The sequence below is a fragment of the Ambystoma mexicanum genome, chromosome 10, assembly GCF_040938575.1.
Source record: "Ambystoma mexicanum isolate Mex_15411 chromosome 10, UKY_AmexF1_1, whole genome shotgun sequence".
In the NCBI taxonomy this organism is placed as follows: domain Eukaryota; kingdom Metazoa; phylum Chordata; class Amphibia; order Caudata; family Ambystomatidae; genus Ambystoma; species Ambystoma mexicanum.
The window spans coordinates 159,334,021-159,350,700 of record NC_090932.1 but is presented as its reverse complement, the minus strand read 5'-3'; the positions used below and the strand labels follow the sequence as shown (position 1 = coordinate 159,350,700).

General features: G+C 47.8%; 1 protein-coding gene across 1 annotated transcript in view; it reads right to left on the bottom strand.

Moving 5' to 3' along the window:
* Nucleotides 1-16,680, bottom strand: part of LOC138492838 (zinc metalloproteinase-disintegrin-like batroxstatin-1) — a 1,052,270-nt gene that overhangs the window by 492,145 nt on the left and 543,445 nt on the right. The window lies entirely within an intron of this gene.

Below are 16,680 nucleotides of genomic sequence, written 5' to 3'. Positions count from 1 at the left end.
ATTGGGGTCGTTAAAGAGGATGAACTTGATCGCCCCTCCGAGGACAGCCCAGTACAGTCACTGAGCCCCGAAGCTTGGGAGCTGGTAGCCTGAGGTCTGTCCCCGGAGCGCCCGGAAGAGCCCCCGGGGCCCACGACTTGGGTGCCGGTAGCCTTAGAGGCCTCAGGCCTGCCAGAACCTGAATACGAGGAAACCCTATCCGTGGGAATCCCAGGGAAGGAGTTGGCGCCCTGTGGAGCAGTGCTCAATAGAGGGCCTACCTTGTCTTGACACGAGGACGTAGGGACATAGTCCTTAAGATGGGGCGGAAGAGAAGTGTGAACTACCTCCCTCCACTGCGAAAACCGATTCTTCAATGCCCTGTGACCGAGAGCGCTGCAAGCCGAACATGCAAGCCCCACACCCTCAAGGCAAAGTGCATGGTGGTCCAAAGCCGGGAACGAGCTGTCGCCTGAGGTACATCTCGTGAATCCTTCTGCAGCTGACATGCGCCTGGGGAGGCGAGGCACTGAAATTAAGTTAAATAAGATTGAAACAAAAATAAATTGCCACAACACAGTTTGCGCCAGATAAGGTTCTTTAATCGTTGGTATGTCCTCTGGTTAACACTTGTTTCGGCCCTTGGCCTTTTTCAAAACCAGACATTTGCTACACCAAAAAGAATTAATTAAAATAAAACAAAACAACACAATGTATAGCATGTAGAGACAGAAAAATAGAGGGTTGGAGGTTAGTGCAGTTTTTAAGGGAATGAGAAACTGAAAAAATAAACAGATTATTGTTATGCCCAGTGATACAATCAATATTCAACCAAATTATAACAATTTAAATGTTTATATTTTGGTTGGATATTAACTGTATCACAGCACATAACAATAAGAGATAGTATAATGAGAGAGATTCCAGGAGAGCAATTTCCATGCTTCTGGCAGCTCTAAAGCCAAACTGATGGTCATGGAGACAACCAACAGATTCAGTGTGAAGATTAAGCTGGGAGATGGCCAGTTTTTCCAGGAGTTTGCCAAGGAAAGGAATGATGGATATTGGGCAATAGTTAGCCGGACAGGAGGGGTCAGCTGTGAGTTTCTTAAGAAGATGGTGCACAAGGGCGTGCTTCAGGGGGAACAGAAGACTCCAGTGGCGAAAGAGTGGTTGCAGAAGTCAGCCAGGGCAGGGTCCAAGGTGTCAATGCGGTCCTTGATAATTTTGGAGGAGCAGGAGTGAACGTGTTTTGGCAAGACTTTCATAAATCGGACTTGTCTAGAAACCTTGTCTGGGGAGAAAAGGGGAAAGGGCGAGCAGGAGGGAGGAGAGATGGCCGAAGAAGGGCCAGAGGAAGAGCAGGGAGTAGAGGGGGCAGCGGGAGAGGAAGAGAGAGAGGACAGGATGTGATGAGTTTTAGAGTTTAAATGAGAATCCAGGACCATGCAGTGGGCCTCGGAGGGGACAGGAGAGGTAGAGAGTGCAGCAGGATTGGCCAACTCCTTGCAGATTTTAAAGAGTTTGGCCGAGTTGTTAGATGCCGCAGAGATACAGTCTTGAATGTGGGTTCTCTTCTTGGTGTGGACAGAGAGCCGGTATTCCTTTGGAGCAGGTGGCAGGCCAGTTTGTCAGAGGATGTACCGTAAGCACGCCATTTCCTCACAGCCACACTGCACTTGCGTTTAAGGGGGCAAGGTCTGAGTCTGAGTCGTACCAGGAGTTGTAATTGGTTTTTAGGCTTCAAGCAGATCCTCATGACAGGGGCAAGAACATTAATAGTATCAGATATAGCATAGTGGAGCATGGAGAAGGCTGTGTCAGGGGGTGAGTCAGCCAACGGTGGATCGAGGGGGGTAAGAAAGTGGCAGCGAAAGCCTCAATGTCAGCCAAAGGGGCAGAGGGGTGAGAAAGTGGCAGAAAACTATTAATGAGCAATATTGATTCAAATGTAGGTCCTAAGACTGAAAATTGTAGTATGCTAGCATCCTAACGTGCTTTGAGGAACATCGCGCTTACAATGAAAAACCTTCATCTACACAATTGCATATCTACGATCAAGAGCTAATTAATGTGTGACGAATCTTTCGAGCAGAATGAGACCTCTAAACAAACTGAAACAAGACAACAAACTTGACTTAAGTAGAGCAAGAAAACAGCGATACAAGAACTGGCTAATTGCCTTCAAAGCCAGTGCTTCATAACATGACGCAGAACAAATGTCATTAAAATCTCAAAAAAGAACACTCGTGACCTATGGTCAGTGTTAAGTAACAACAATACGCAGAGAGGCAGTTTGAGGCAGGATCCCCTGCCATTACAGTGCCATTACAGTATTTTTTCTGCATCAATTGCTGGAGGAGTCATCATCACATCCAAAACCTCCAACACCCGCAGAGCAGCGCAGAGAGGCGGAAAGAGGCAGTTTGAGGAGTTTAAGCTGGAAAACTGCTCCCGTCCCGGGCCCATGACTTCCACAGAAACCAGAAGCCCACGAAAAGCCCACAATAAAAATGGGATTGTGTGGGAAGGCTCTGCTCGTTCCACCAGCTAAGACACTAAATACTTCGTCAATAACAAAGTGCACCTCAAAGCTCATTGCCCTTTATGTCGTACATGCTTCTGCTGGAGCGGGGGAACGCTAATTAATTTGACTGAATGTAAAAAATAAAATGTATGGGGGGTCTGTGGCCAGCGGAGGACCCGAACGGATGGCTCCCCGATGAGCTCCGTGACGTCAACCGACCCCGGAACCCTTATCCCCCTTATAATGCACCGTTAGAATTACAACAACAACCCATCTAACGATGAACCCCGTGGGCACCTGAAGAGCAACAATTAATACAAATGAAGTAGCGGGAAAAATCTCGGAGGGACCCCATATCGACCCTCTGCCAAGATGGAGGCTGCTGCAGACTCCATGTGAGGGAAGAAGTCACAGAACTCTCAGTGCGTGTGAGCGGTGCCAAGAAACATACTAAGTGCTTGGGGGTCCTCCGGCATACCCCGACAACACGGCTGACTGGCACGAATACGAGGGGAGAAGATAGCGGATCCCTCTCCCCCCGCAGGAACGTGTCATGAGCTGCAGGCCAAGGCTGCAGCAGATGGAAGCGGCACACCCTGGTGCCTGAGGCGCAGCTCTGCCAGAGCAATCGTGGGCCATAGAAGACCCCAGAGGAAAGGAACACGCGGTGTCCGACCGCAGTGAGGAGGACTCTACATTCTGGCGGCCTGGCGGCGAGCTCGGCGGTGCGCAGGCCAGCTGGGGAGGAGGCAAAGCTGCAGCAGGGGAAACCCAGAGCGGCCGCAGGTGCCCGGGACCCCTGGGGCAGCACATACACCCGTGGTGGTGACTCCCACAGGGGTCACTACAAGAGACGAAGCAACAGTAATAATACACAGGCTGACCCCTGATACAAACAATGGTAATTTGCAAAAATATGCACCTCAACCAGCCGTAATAAGTAGGAGAAACTTATGGAGCGGCCCATGCGGTCGCCACTTTAACTTCACATTGCCGATCCCACATGCTAGCAGCCCGACGTCGGGCTCGACGAGGAGTGAAGGTGAGCAGGCCAACTGGAGGGGAGGCAACGGCTGCAGCATGCGAAGCCCGCTCTGGAGAGCGGCTGCACGGATCATATGGTACCCGGGATCCCTGGAGCCACACATACAGCCGTGGCGGTGACTCCTGTAGGGGTGTCACGAAACATCAGCAATATACTGACTGATTCCTAAGATGAATAATGATACTTTGCAAAACTACAGGAACGCATGTGGAGCGGCCGAGGCAAGCGCTACTTTGACTACACATTGCTGTTCCCACACGCAGGCAGCCCAGCAGCGAGACCGGCGGTGAGCGGAGGTCAGCAGACCGGCTTGGGGGGAAGCGGCGGTAACAACAAGAAACGCCCGCACTAAGAGGCGGCCGCACGGGAGGTGTGGTGCCCAGAGCCTTTGAAGCTGCATCTACAACCGCAGCGGTGACACCTACAAAATGTCACGGCAGAAGGCGAACATCAGCAACACACTAGTGGATCCCTAACGTGAACAGCGGCTTACTGTAAACTGCGCACCCCAATCACCCCCAACAAAGTAAAGGAACACACATGAAACGGCCCACACAGACGCCATATTGAATACACACAGCCGGACCTCAGCAAAAGAGCAGTTTGTAACCCGCACAGAAGCAGGAAAGGGAGTCAGGCGGCACAACGGACTCTTGGTCCGAGTGGACTCTGAAATACAGCGGGGTCCCTCAAATAAAGGATACCAGAGACTCCCGCAGCCTCCCCCACGACCCAAAACCGTTAATAATCAGAAGAAAGAGGGGGTGATGTATCTTGAAGCATGTCACCTAAAACAAGTGCTTAACAGAAAAGGAGAGAGAACAACAACAGCCTGAACCCAAAAGAAACTGGATAAACCTCAGCCCATAGCATAAACATAACACAGATATAGAACTATATCTGGTTCTACAAAAACTCCCAAAGAGGCTGGAGGCCGGAAACCTACCTGAGGGGCAACGACGATGAGCAACAGTGATCCTAACTCTTCAGACCTAATCTAGAGCGACAAACAAAGCATCATATACCGCCCAAGATGTCCAAACAATCAACGAAAGCTAAAGGTCAAAGCTCTGGTGATATCAAAGCCATGCTGCAGACAGCAGATACTCAGAAACGTAATTAGGTGCAGGCGATGGGCCCAGGTACATAACCCCCCTCCAGTGGGGGTGGAGATTTCCGAAGACCCACCTATTCGAAAGTCGGACGTGCTAGAAATGCTGCTAAAGCTCAAAAAAGAAATTAAAGAAAGTGCAACTAATCTAGCTAAGTCCATCACTGACCTCAATAAAGGAGTTTTGGCGGTAGAAAAAAGAATCGACAAAGTTGGTGGTAACAGAGCAGAGCCATGAACATGACATCTTGGCAAACAGAGTCCTAGAGCCGGAACAACAAATAGAACGAGTGCAGAATAAACAGGAAGATGCTGAAAACAGGTCCAGGTGAAACATTCAAATTCGCGGAATTCCGAAATCGGCATTGGACTCTGACCTACAGCAATACGCGACTGACTTGTTCCGTCACATCCTGAACACAGAAGAGACAAAGAAATCATGCTAGATCGGGCGCACAGGATCTATTCAACATATCATCTCAACAAAAACCTGACTCCTGATGTACTAACCCGGATACACCTGTATCAACTGAAAGAGGACATCATGCGAGCAGCTCGTAAGAAGGAACCCATTAGGTTCCGCTCCACTCCAATTCAATTGTTCCAAGACCTAGCCCAAGCTACACTTGCCATGAGGAAAAGATTGAGGGTAGCCACAGACTGGTTGAGAACCAGGGACGTGCGATACTGGTGGGGACACCCAACATGCCTCCGCTTTGAATGGAAAGGCCAGGAGGTTCTTCGTCTCCAATGAGGAAGATATGGTGGACCTCATGCAAGAGGATGAAGGGGGCAACCTCACCGACAACAAAGGATCTCTGTCCCGGAACGGGGAGATGGAAGGCGGATCTGGAAGAGGCCATGGGAAGCTAGGACGTTCTCGACCACGGGGGCGTAACAAGGAACCTAAATCCTCAGATCCCACGTGAACAACCGCCAAACACCTGGAGAACAAGGACTGTCCCCTTAAAATTGAAAACGGGAATGACAATAAAGAAAAGAATGGATCTCACATCTGGAACGTAATCATATGCTAACTTGAGTGCACAAGAAGCAAGCATAGCACACATCAAGCGGCATGAAGGGGGGTAGAGGGGAGAAGAAGAAGTCCGGAACCCAAACTTCCCGGGTGAGTAAAACCCGGTGATCTATTGTGAATACAATATGGTGAGAAAGTTATTGGGAAATTTTAGTTTAAAAGTTGGGGGGGGGGGCCAATGACTAAAGTACAATAATGTCTGAGTTAACATTTGTCTCGTTGAATGTCCAGGGGCTCAACTCCCCAGTCAAGCGGACATCTATGTTGACTAGGTTGAATGATATGCACGCCTCGGTGGTATGGCTGCAAGAGACACACTTACTCCCGGAGGATGAACAGAGGTTGAGACATAGAGTCTTCCCTACACAATATCTGGCCTCCAGTGGGACAAAAAATATCAGCTTTGAGAAACGATTTGTTAAAAAAGACCCGGATGGCCGTTACTTGATGCTGGGGTGGAAACTGATGGGCCAACTGGTGACCTTGATTTCAATTTATGCCCCTAATGCAAAACAGGACCACTTCTTACTGAACCTATTATCCAAAATCGCGCAATGGGAAATAGGAAAAATCCTAATTGGAGGCGATTTAACGGGGTGATGGATGCAACAATGGCTAAAACTCTCCCAGCCACCTCCAATGACCACACATTCAGACAAGCCCTTGATACATTTCTAAGGGAATTACATCTATTAGAGTCTTGGAGATTCTTTAACCCACCAGAAATAACATATATCCCATTACTCAGCAATACACAGGGGTTACTCACGTATTGATATGATACTCATCTCAGAAACAGTTGTCCCACAGGTCACAGGCTTAGAAATTGGAGTGCGAAGCCTATCAGATCACGCTCCGGTAATCCTAAAATTAGAACCAAACTGCCCACAGCAACAACCCCACAAACCCTGGCGATTAAATGAGGTAACATTAAAGATCTAACGGTCCGGCTAAGCATAGAACAAACCTTACATAACTATTTCCGGGAAAATATGACAACGGGGGTGGATTGGTCGACTATCTGGCATGCCAGCAAAGCAGTAGTACGGGGGGAATTTATCGTGCAAACATCAAATTATATTAAAAGTCGGGAGAGGATGAGACGCAATATGGAAGCCAACATACACAAGGCGGAGGTGGTATACAAAGACAGGGGCTCACAGAAGGCATGGCGGAATTAAAGAAGGCCAGAGCGATCTTAGAAACCCACTTAGTGGATGATGCAGCATGTCTTTTGGTACAAACAAAACAATTTTATTATATATATATATGGGGGTAAAGCTAACCGACTCCTTGCTGCTAAACTGAGGCACCAGAAACTTTGGAACCGTATAACCCAACTTCGTAATAGAAACGGGGAGGTAGTGAGGGGGGAGAAAGAGATAGAAGAGGGGATGATTTCACACTACACCAACAACCTAAAAAGAGAAAACATAGATGGGGAGGCACAGGTCACGTTCTTAGATCAGATAGACTTACCACAAATTAGTGAGGCAGACAGGCAACAGCTGGAAGGCCCCATAACAGAGGCGGACATGGGGGAGGCTATAGTAGCACTAAAAGGACACAAAACCCCGGGCCCAGATGGGCTAAGCCATGCATACTATAAAACATTCAGGACCACCCTAACAGGCCCCCTAACACGCCTATTTAACCGCATTAGAGACACGGGGCGTACATCCGGGGACATGGATCCAGCAACTACAATATTATTGTTGAAGCCAGACAGGGACCCATTGGATTGTGCAAGCTATCGCCTGATCTCCTTATTAAATGGGGATGCAAAGATCTACTCAATGTTACTAGCCCGGAGACTAGCAATGGTACTTCCCGAAATAATCCGCTCAGATCAAGCAGGCTTCGTGAAGGGGCGGCACACATACAATAACATTCGCAGAGCCATTGATACGATAGACTGGGGATGGAGAACCAGTCAGAGATTCTCAGTGGCAGCTCTGGACGCCTCTAGAGCCTTTGATAGACTACACTGGGTTTTTTTACGCCTAACCCTTGATAGATTTGGGTGCGGACCAATCTTTACTCGCATGGTAATGGGCAACTTCGCAAACCCATCCACTAGACTAATGGTTAATGGAAAGCTATCAGGGAGCATCCCCATTCAGAAAGGCACAAGACAGGGGTATCCACTGTCACCCCTGATCTTTGCCATGGCTATGGAGCCATTTGCATGTAGGGTTCGCAACCAACCGGGAATCCAAGGGGTTGAAGTGGGCACTGCAGGACCACAAAAAGTAGCACTCTACGCGGATGACATTCTCCTGTTCCTAAGGGACACCGCAAACTCCTTACCAGCAGCCATACAATTACTGGGGGAATTCGCTAGGGTCTCAGGATTCCATGTTAACCATCCCAAATCCAAAGATCTTAACATTACCGAAAAGCCGGAACAAATCCAGGAATGTGAGAATCAATATCCCCTGAAGTGGGCACACAAGGCAGTAAAATATTTCAGAGTATAATTGACCCCCAGATATGAAAGGCTATACGGGGCCAATATCCCGGACCTCCTGAAAGCGCTAGCATGGAATCTAAAATGATGACAACTGCAGGAATTGTCCTGGCTGGCACGCATTACAGCGGTTAAAATGACCCTTCTTCCTAAATTCCTATACGTAGTTGGTGCCCTCCCAATAAGAATCCCAGGTCCAGCCATCCAAACATTACAGAAGGAAGTGATGAACTTTATCTGGGAGAGGAAAAAACTGAGAATCCCCAAAAAAGTACTATTCAGACCACAAGCCCTAGGGGCAACTGGGGGTTCCAGAATTCCGTAGATACCTATGGGCAGTACAGGTAGCCCCGATGCTACAATGGACAGCTGGAGAAGCTAGGAATCAGTGGGTCATACTTGAAAGAACAGCGACCAAGACAGCTCTGGGGGACCTTGGCTTTCTTGCCACACGACACAGGGAAAAAGGAGGTCAACTACTGGAATCAACTAGAACTACTCTGTGGTATTGGGATAGGGTTTTGAGAAACAAGAAGATTAAAGGGGGAGGGCTCCACTCACACCGATTGCTTATAACCTGGATTTTACCCCAGGAACGCATGCTAACTTCTGGACAAACTGGGGGGGCAGGGAAAATAACCTGGTCCTAAAAGATCTCTACACAGGTGGGTCACCCTTGACGTTTGAAAAATACAAGGCCAGGTTTAACATACCGGAGCGGGAATGATATCACTATGTTCATCTCAGGCATTGGGTCTCAAAACCGAAGGTGAAAGAGGGGGCAATTAGAAACCCCACAGGAGTGGAGCTAACAATACATGAAAGCCAACCAGACAAGGGAATAACTAGATTATACCGTCTGATGGGGGAGTTGGACCCTGAAGAGAACCTCACCTATATGCAAAAATGGGTGACTGGTCTAGGGAGACCAATCTCTGGGGACACATGCGGCCGCATCTGGCATAGAACCTCGATTAAAGAAGCAGCATACAAACTCTGCCTCCTTTGGTACTGCTGCTTGCTGGAGGAATTGCGAACAGTCCGGGGACCTTATCCACATGTGGTGGTCTTGTCCACTAGCAGTGACCTACTGGAAAGAGATGTTAAGTCACATTAAAGAAATAACTGGTGTGGGGCTTCCCTTTGATCCGCTAGTGATGCTCCTGGGGGAAGCGGTAGAGGGATGCTACGCAAATTCAGGGCCGACAGCCACGCTCATCACACACATGCTGAGTGCGGCCACAATCAAGATTGCACAAGCATGGAAGACTAAAGATGGACCAATAGTAGCCATGTGGTGGGTGAGGCTGTGGGGAGTGATGGCCATGGAAAAGGTGACAGCAATAGCCCACGGCTCTTACTCAAAAATATCTGAACATTTGGCTACCACTACACGAATTTACAGACGATAAAGAATAGATGTACTTTAAACCCAGGTTTTTCTGTGCAATACCTATCATTTGATAAACATGAACACTAAAACTGAAAAGTGATCCAACCGACTGAATTTTTAATACAGGAACAGAACACTTCTTCACCCATAAGTTAAAGAAAAGTTTGGGGGGGGGTGGGTTTGACAGTTATTGTGTACGGCTACCATATATGAGCAATGGAATTGAACTGCACTGAAACCCCAAGATGGGGCAAGGAACAATTGGCATGTATAAAACAATGCATTTTTGTCATTAACTGTTTATTGATGTACACATGTCTATGATGTTCTAAAAACTTAAATAAAGTTGGTAAAAAAAAAAACTTAACATTTTTTAAAAAAGGAGACCGGAGGAAGAACAAGGAAGGAATTGGGCAGGAAATGGGTGGCGAAGGATCAATTGTGTTCTATCCTGCGCCTCCTCCCTCATCTTGGTCTGGCTCTCTGAGCTTGGGCCTGCTTGATCGAGAGAGGTGAATCAGAGTGATTAGTTTCGATCTTCACTTTTAGGTCAGGGACTGCAGGCCTCAGAGCCTTTGAACTGGCCAGCTTTGATTAGTAATCCTGGGGGCTGTGGGCCTATGAGAGCCTTTCAGCCGGTATCTTTCTTGCAAGTTGATAAATACATATTCTGACATACATTCTTTTCCTGTGATCAGTGACTTCGGGCTAATTAGAGTCTTTGAGCCGATCTTCTGTCTTGTTTGGAAAACTTACTGCCTGAAACAAAAGTCTCCTCTGTTTGGTACCGGTGACTGTGGGCCCTAGGACCTTTGAGCCAGTAAACACTCATCTGAGACAGAGTCAAGCCTGCCGCAATCGTTAGTTTGTGGGTCATTCTTAAATTATTGTCACTGTAACTATCCAGTACCCAAATATTTGAATAGAGAACTATATGGTCTTTTTTTTCTTCCTTGTCTGTAGCCGGTGACTGTGGGACTTAGGGATTTTGAGCTGACATAATCTCTCGCCATTTTGTCCTGCCTTTCAAGTCTGCGAGAGATAAATACAGCGGCAAAGAGTTTATATCACTTCATGATTACGGCCCCAACTGAGGCGATACCTCGACTTTGTCTCGTTGCACTGACTTGGGGTATAACTAAAGCCTGAGTAGATGCAATAGGGGGCTGGTAGAAATAAGCTCTGGCACACCGCACAGGGAATCTGAGATCTCTCCAATAGCCACTGTTTCCTGAGGAGGAGTGGCTGAGATTACACGTTTTCATCAAAAGTCAGATTTTGCAGGGGCGGTATGTCGCGAATCCGTCATCTGAGAAGACGTCTCTTGGAAGACGATCTGACAGCACCTGAATTGGACGATCCAGCACTGGTATGTCGATCTCTTGAGGAGCCAGCTGAAAGCGCCGGGGCAGTCCAGAAAACAGTATTCTCAGATTCAACACACGCAATAAATGTCACACAGCAGTCCTCAATATATAGCCTAATTGAGCAGGCTGCAGCCAGGGAAATGGCTACTTCCTCCTCTACTATGCAAAATACTACATCAGCTTTATCACTCTATAAATGACTTTCAAATAGACTCTACTTCAGGCCTAGATAAACATCCAGATGTGAGGGAACTCTCGATTTCATCGCCCAACATTGTCATATCAAGGGCGGAAAAGAAGAGCCTTGACTATACCCTGACAGCAACTACAATTAAGAAAGCCATTACTGAAAACCTCCCAAGAAGGAGAAGCCGCAGTTTGGGAGAAATGCGAGTGACAGAAAGGAATAGGGCTGCATAGCCATAGTCGTGTTGATAATGCATGTAATGCCCTGTCTAGAGAGACTATTGTTCAAACTAGCCACAACGTCTTATTAGGTACGCCACACCCAGGTTTACTTTGTTATCCTGTCTCCTCAACAGACTCACATATGCCCCCCCATTGCAAGTCGACTCCCACCCTGTACAACACGTACTTACAGACGCATATGCATTTGCACGGATACATGCTCCCGAAGCACGCCTGCTGTCTAGCCAACACTATGTTCATCCTGAAACTTGCTTTACGCTCACTAGTACTCAGCAGGATACATTGTGCGCCCAAAAGCACACCCAAAGATTCCCACCCCTGACGCTCACTCCATGTCCCTCGCTAGTGTCATGATCCCAGCCAATGAGCACAGATTACATTCAGGCATCCCAGATAAGCCAGGAACATTATCTCAGTCAGTGGATCAAAAGTGGGTGTTAGCCTGGCATACATGGCATTTGCACCACTCCCAACATCTGTTTTTCCATACACTATCATAGTGTTAACATTGGCCTTATAATCCAAACATGGCTGCCGCAAGATCCATTCATATCTTGCAGCGTGTTCCATTGATATTGCAGAGGGAGCTAGCGGGAGCTACTTAAGCCCTGCCTCCACTGAGCTTGCTTCACGTCTTCTCCACTGACAGCGGGTAATGCTACCGACGCTTTCCCCTCGTATAACCTGTCAAAGAAGAGAAATATAAGACATTAGTTTTGTAGAAAAAAGACAACAGAATCTCATAGCTTATAGAAAATACCTATCGAACCGTAGTTTTCCTCGAAGCAGTATCTTCAGTCAGCAGTGGTCATTATTACCGCAGCAGCTCCTGTCAGAGGTTTCTCTTACAGCCGAAGCCGCAGCATCTTCAGTCAGACGTTTCTTCTGCAGCCTCTGCACCTTCTGAATGTCAAATAAGCTTACGTACCTGATGTACTGCAAGTTTCTCACAGCACAGTTGTTTCTGCGCTGTTTCTGAAGACTGCAGTTACTCCGTATAGTTGAACCTACGTTGCTTAACGTTTCCTCATCCTGAGTAAACTCGTAGTCATCCGCAACCTTTCAGAATTCTGAGAACCTGCAAAAAAAAGTTCATTATTAGAAAGAGAGTTCTCGCCAACGTAGGAATAATTACAAGATATATAAGAATACAACGTTTTCCCCAAGATACTTCACCCAAAGGCATTTTCTGGAAAAGTATAGGCATTTCAAGGCAAACAACTATTGAGTCCTCAGCATGCCACGATTCCATTGTATTCTATCTCTACGTGCCCCTGTAGAAACCAGGATGGAGAGCTCCACACATAATAAACACAGGTGAGAGAGGAGAATAACAAAAGTATACATTTCAAGGCATCACCTTCTCAGTAATTAGATGCAATAGCCATTCTATTGTTGTTACTATCGTTTTTACAGAAAAGGAATCCAAAAAGTGCCCAAGTACAGGTTCACAGGCTGAGAAGGCATTACGGTTTTGAGGAGTCCAGGTAAGCGTTCCAGCTAATGTCCTACCACCTATTCCGGAACCTGACACATCTCTGCAGCCTAATGGCCACGCTGTCCCCCAGAGCCTGCATCAACTATACACGGCACAGAGCAAACGATACCTATGGGTGTCATGCCACCCTTCTATCCAGCTGCCGCCACCCAACTCCTTTCTACCACCAAAGTTATGGAATGCCGTATCGTTGGCTCCACCTCAGCCTTTGGCACGCCTTCCACTCAAAGCCCTTACTCACCTATGCCTCTTCTCTCCGTTGCGTTCACCCCAACGCCGACAAGTTCCAAAACCTCCTACAACCAGTCAGCTAGGTGCCGGGAGGGTTACCTCGTTCGGCTCGGTCACCATGCCTATATCTGGCAAACCCTGCTTGCGGCTCCCATCGTGGAATTAGCGCATGCGCTATCTGTGATTTCGAAATCAACTAAAAGTGCCCTTGTCCCTTAACACTGTCCTCACCGCCTAGCAGTGAGCCATTCTGTTACCAACTCCACACGACTTAACAATTACATGCACTGCCAACAATGTACATTATCCCAGAAACGAGGCTCACTAAACAGCTGACTTGCATTGAACACATGCAATGGAAGCAGCAGAGCTCACTTCCTCGGATCACTGTCATCTATGCACCTCCCACTCATACAGAGTCATACTCCTGAGCTAACCATGCAAAGAAACAAGAGACTCTGCTCCCGCCTTCTAACGTTTCCACCTATATCTACACCCCCTAAACTGGGCAAAAGAAACTCCACACTTCGCACACGCATGCGAATGACAACACCCAGCCTTCAGTCCTTCCCCTCCTTACAAGAGCCAGCCTCACAGGAAAAGAAAGAAAGGACAACACCACTCGCCCTTATGAATTCCAAGCAGCTCCTACCACAACTACTCAACATCAATCACCTTAGAGATTCCAGTGCACCTATCCAACTGGCACATAATGCCACACTTGTAACTGCTAAGCATGCTAAACCCTTGGCAGAATCCACCAACAACCACGCAGAGGACACCCTTAATGCATATCCGGTCATTTCGCTCAATCCTATTACCCCTCCACTCAGCAACACCCACAGAAATCATAATCCACCATCCTACACATCCAAAACTGTAACACCACCTGCCCTTAGCCAGCACTCTCATACTCTACCCAGACATCCCACCCCTGCTCACCTCCATGCACAACCACTCGCAAACTCCTGACTTGTGCCCTCGTTAACGCCCGCTCACTGCCATCCCATGCACTTGACATCCAAGACCTCATCACCAAACATCGCCTTGACACCCTAGCCGTCAGAGAAACCTGGCTCCACGACGCATGAGGCCCAGCACTCTCCTTAGCCTTGCCTACAGGTTACACAATTTTCAGGAACGATGGACCCATAACCAGAGGAGGTGGTGTTGCATTAATAGCCAAAGACACTCTGCCCTTAAGACAGTGCAACACATCTATTGAAGGTAATTCTGACCTCTTGATGCTCAAATTTACACCCTCACCCACCTGCACCATTACCATCCACCTCATTTACCGCCCACCCGGCCCCATTCACAATGTCCAGCCAAGCCTCCTTCATATTCTCCGGGATAATCTTAAATGATCATCTAAAATCATCCTTCTAGGGGACTTCAATCTAGGCCTACCGACCCGAATGACCTGCTAGCTATAACCCTATCCAGTGCATTTGCCACTCTAAGCTTTGACCAGCCGAGCACCATGCCCACACATTGCAAAGGATGCACGTTAGTTTGGATCGCTGACATTAACTGCCTGTCTGTGGTCGGATCACTACATCGTCCACTTTTCCATCCCACCAAACCCAAAAGCATTCCTAATACACTTCCTCCTGCCATGACAAGAAGCTCACAGAAGCTCACCACAAAAAATATCCTGCTTTTACTAAACACTGCTGCCCTCCAGCCACCCTTCGAAGCTAACCCCAACTCTATAGTGGACACATACACTCTCATTCTCTGTAATGCAGTGAATACCATAGCCCTCCTACCCTACCACAAATCCCAAAAAAGTCTGACATTCTAATTCTTGGTTTACCCCTGACCTACTTGCACTGCGCTCACAGAAACGACAAGCACAGCTAATATGGCTAAAAGACCCGGGCGACGCTCACAAAAATGACTTTAGCAAAACTACCAGACACTACAAATCCGCCACCATTGTTGCAAAATCTAATTCTTTCAATGCTAGAATCAGCAACGCTAACTCTGATGTAAAGGGAATCTTCAATATCTTCCGAGAACTGGAAGCTCCTGCCCCACCGCCCACTATGCTCACCAAAGATGCTGTCTGGTGTTCAGACATCTGGGCAGCATTACTAGGCAAAATCGATACCTTAAATGCAAAAATTATCTCTCAACAAGCCCTATTCAACACCCACCACATAGCCACCAGTATCAGATGCTCACCCTCCACAACATCCTCCACACAGTTCTACTTCACTGAACTCACTGTAAACAAAGTCCTTAAACTGATGAAAAGTTTAAAATCATCTAATTGCAAAGGCGACATCTGCCCTGCCACTCTCATTAAAGATTGCTCTGACAGGCTAGCCCCAGTCATCACCGCCTTCATAAATGCCTCCTTTGGGAGTATCATCCCAGACAGCCTCAAAGAAGCCTGGGTCCTCCCTCTCCTAAAAAAAACCTTGACCCTGCTATTCCATCAAACTATAGGGCAATCATCACAGTCCCCTTCCTATTAAAAAGGTTAGACCGTGCATCATATCTGCAAGTCCACCACTTCCTGGAAAATAACCATATTCCAGGGATGCGTCAATCTGGCTTTCGCCCTGGGCATGGTACTGAACCTGCCCTTTTTGATTTAAAGAACCAACTTGATGAGATTGGGGACGAAGGAAACTCTGCATTGCTCCTCCCCTTAGACCTGTCTGTGGCATTCGACTTGGTCCACCACCAAATCCTCTGTCACCATCTCACTGCCCACGCCAACTTCTCCCCACCTGCCACTGCTTGGATTGCATCCTTTCTGGAAGTGAGAGTTATGAGGGTCTTCTCAAACACTGCACATTCCGCGCCCTCTCCAATCAATTGCGGCGTACCACAGGGGTCATGCATCGCACCAACGCTCTATAACATTTTCACAGGCCACTCTTCAACATCCTTGATTCATTGGGCATAGCCTACAATAACTATGCCGATGATACTCACATTATTATCCTCCTATCAGGCAATTACTCAGCCACCACCCTCAACAACATCTACCCGACCCTACAGGCATGGATGGCAGCCAAGCACCTTTGCCTCAATAGTGATAAAACGTATATTCTAATTGTAGACCCCCAAATGCCTTGAAGTCCGTGGACAAACAGTACTCTGCCTTCAAGATAGATAATTGCACAATTCCTGTCTCATCAACTGTCAAGACCTTAGGAGTCTACCTTGACTCCTCTCTTACCATGACCAGGCAAGTAAGCGCCATCACCTCCTCAGCTACCTATTCCACCAAGATCCTGAACGCTGCAGACCCTTCCTCACCAAAGAAAACTGCTTCCCAATTGCACGTGTAATCATTGGCTCCAAGATAGACTACTGCAATGTCCTCTTCACAGGCACCTCAGCAAGTAACATACAAAGACTACAAGTGGTACAAAACAATGCCATGAGAGCAGCCCTCCACATCCCTGAAAGAGACCATGGGGGTCATTACGAGGTTGGAGGTAAGGGAAAAACGATGCCGGTAATGGATTACCGGCATCGCTTACCGCTCCGCACGATTATGACCCGCCAACCCGCTATTAACGGTGCCGCTAATAGCGGCAGGGGCGCGGGCACACGACCCTTCATGCT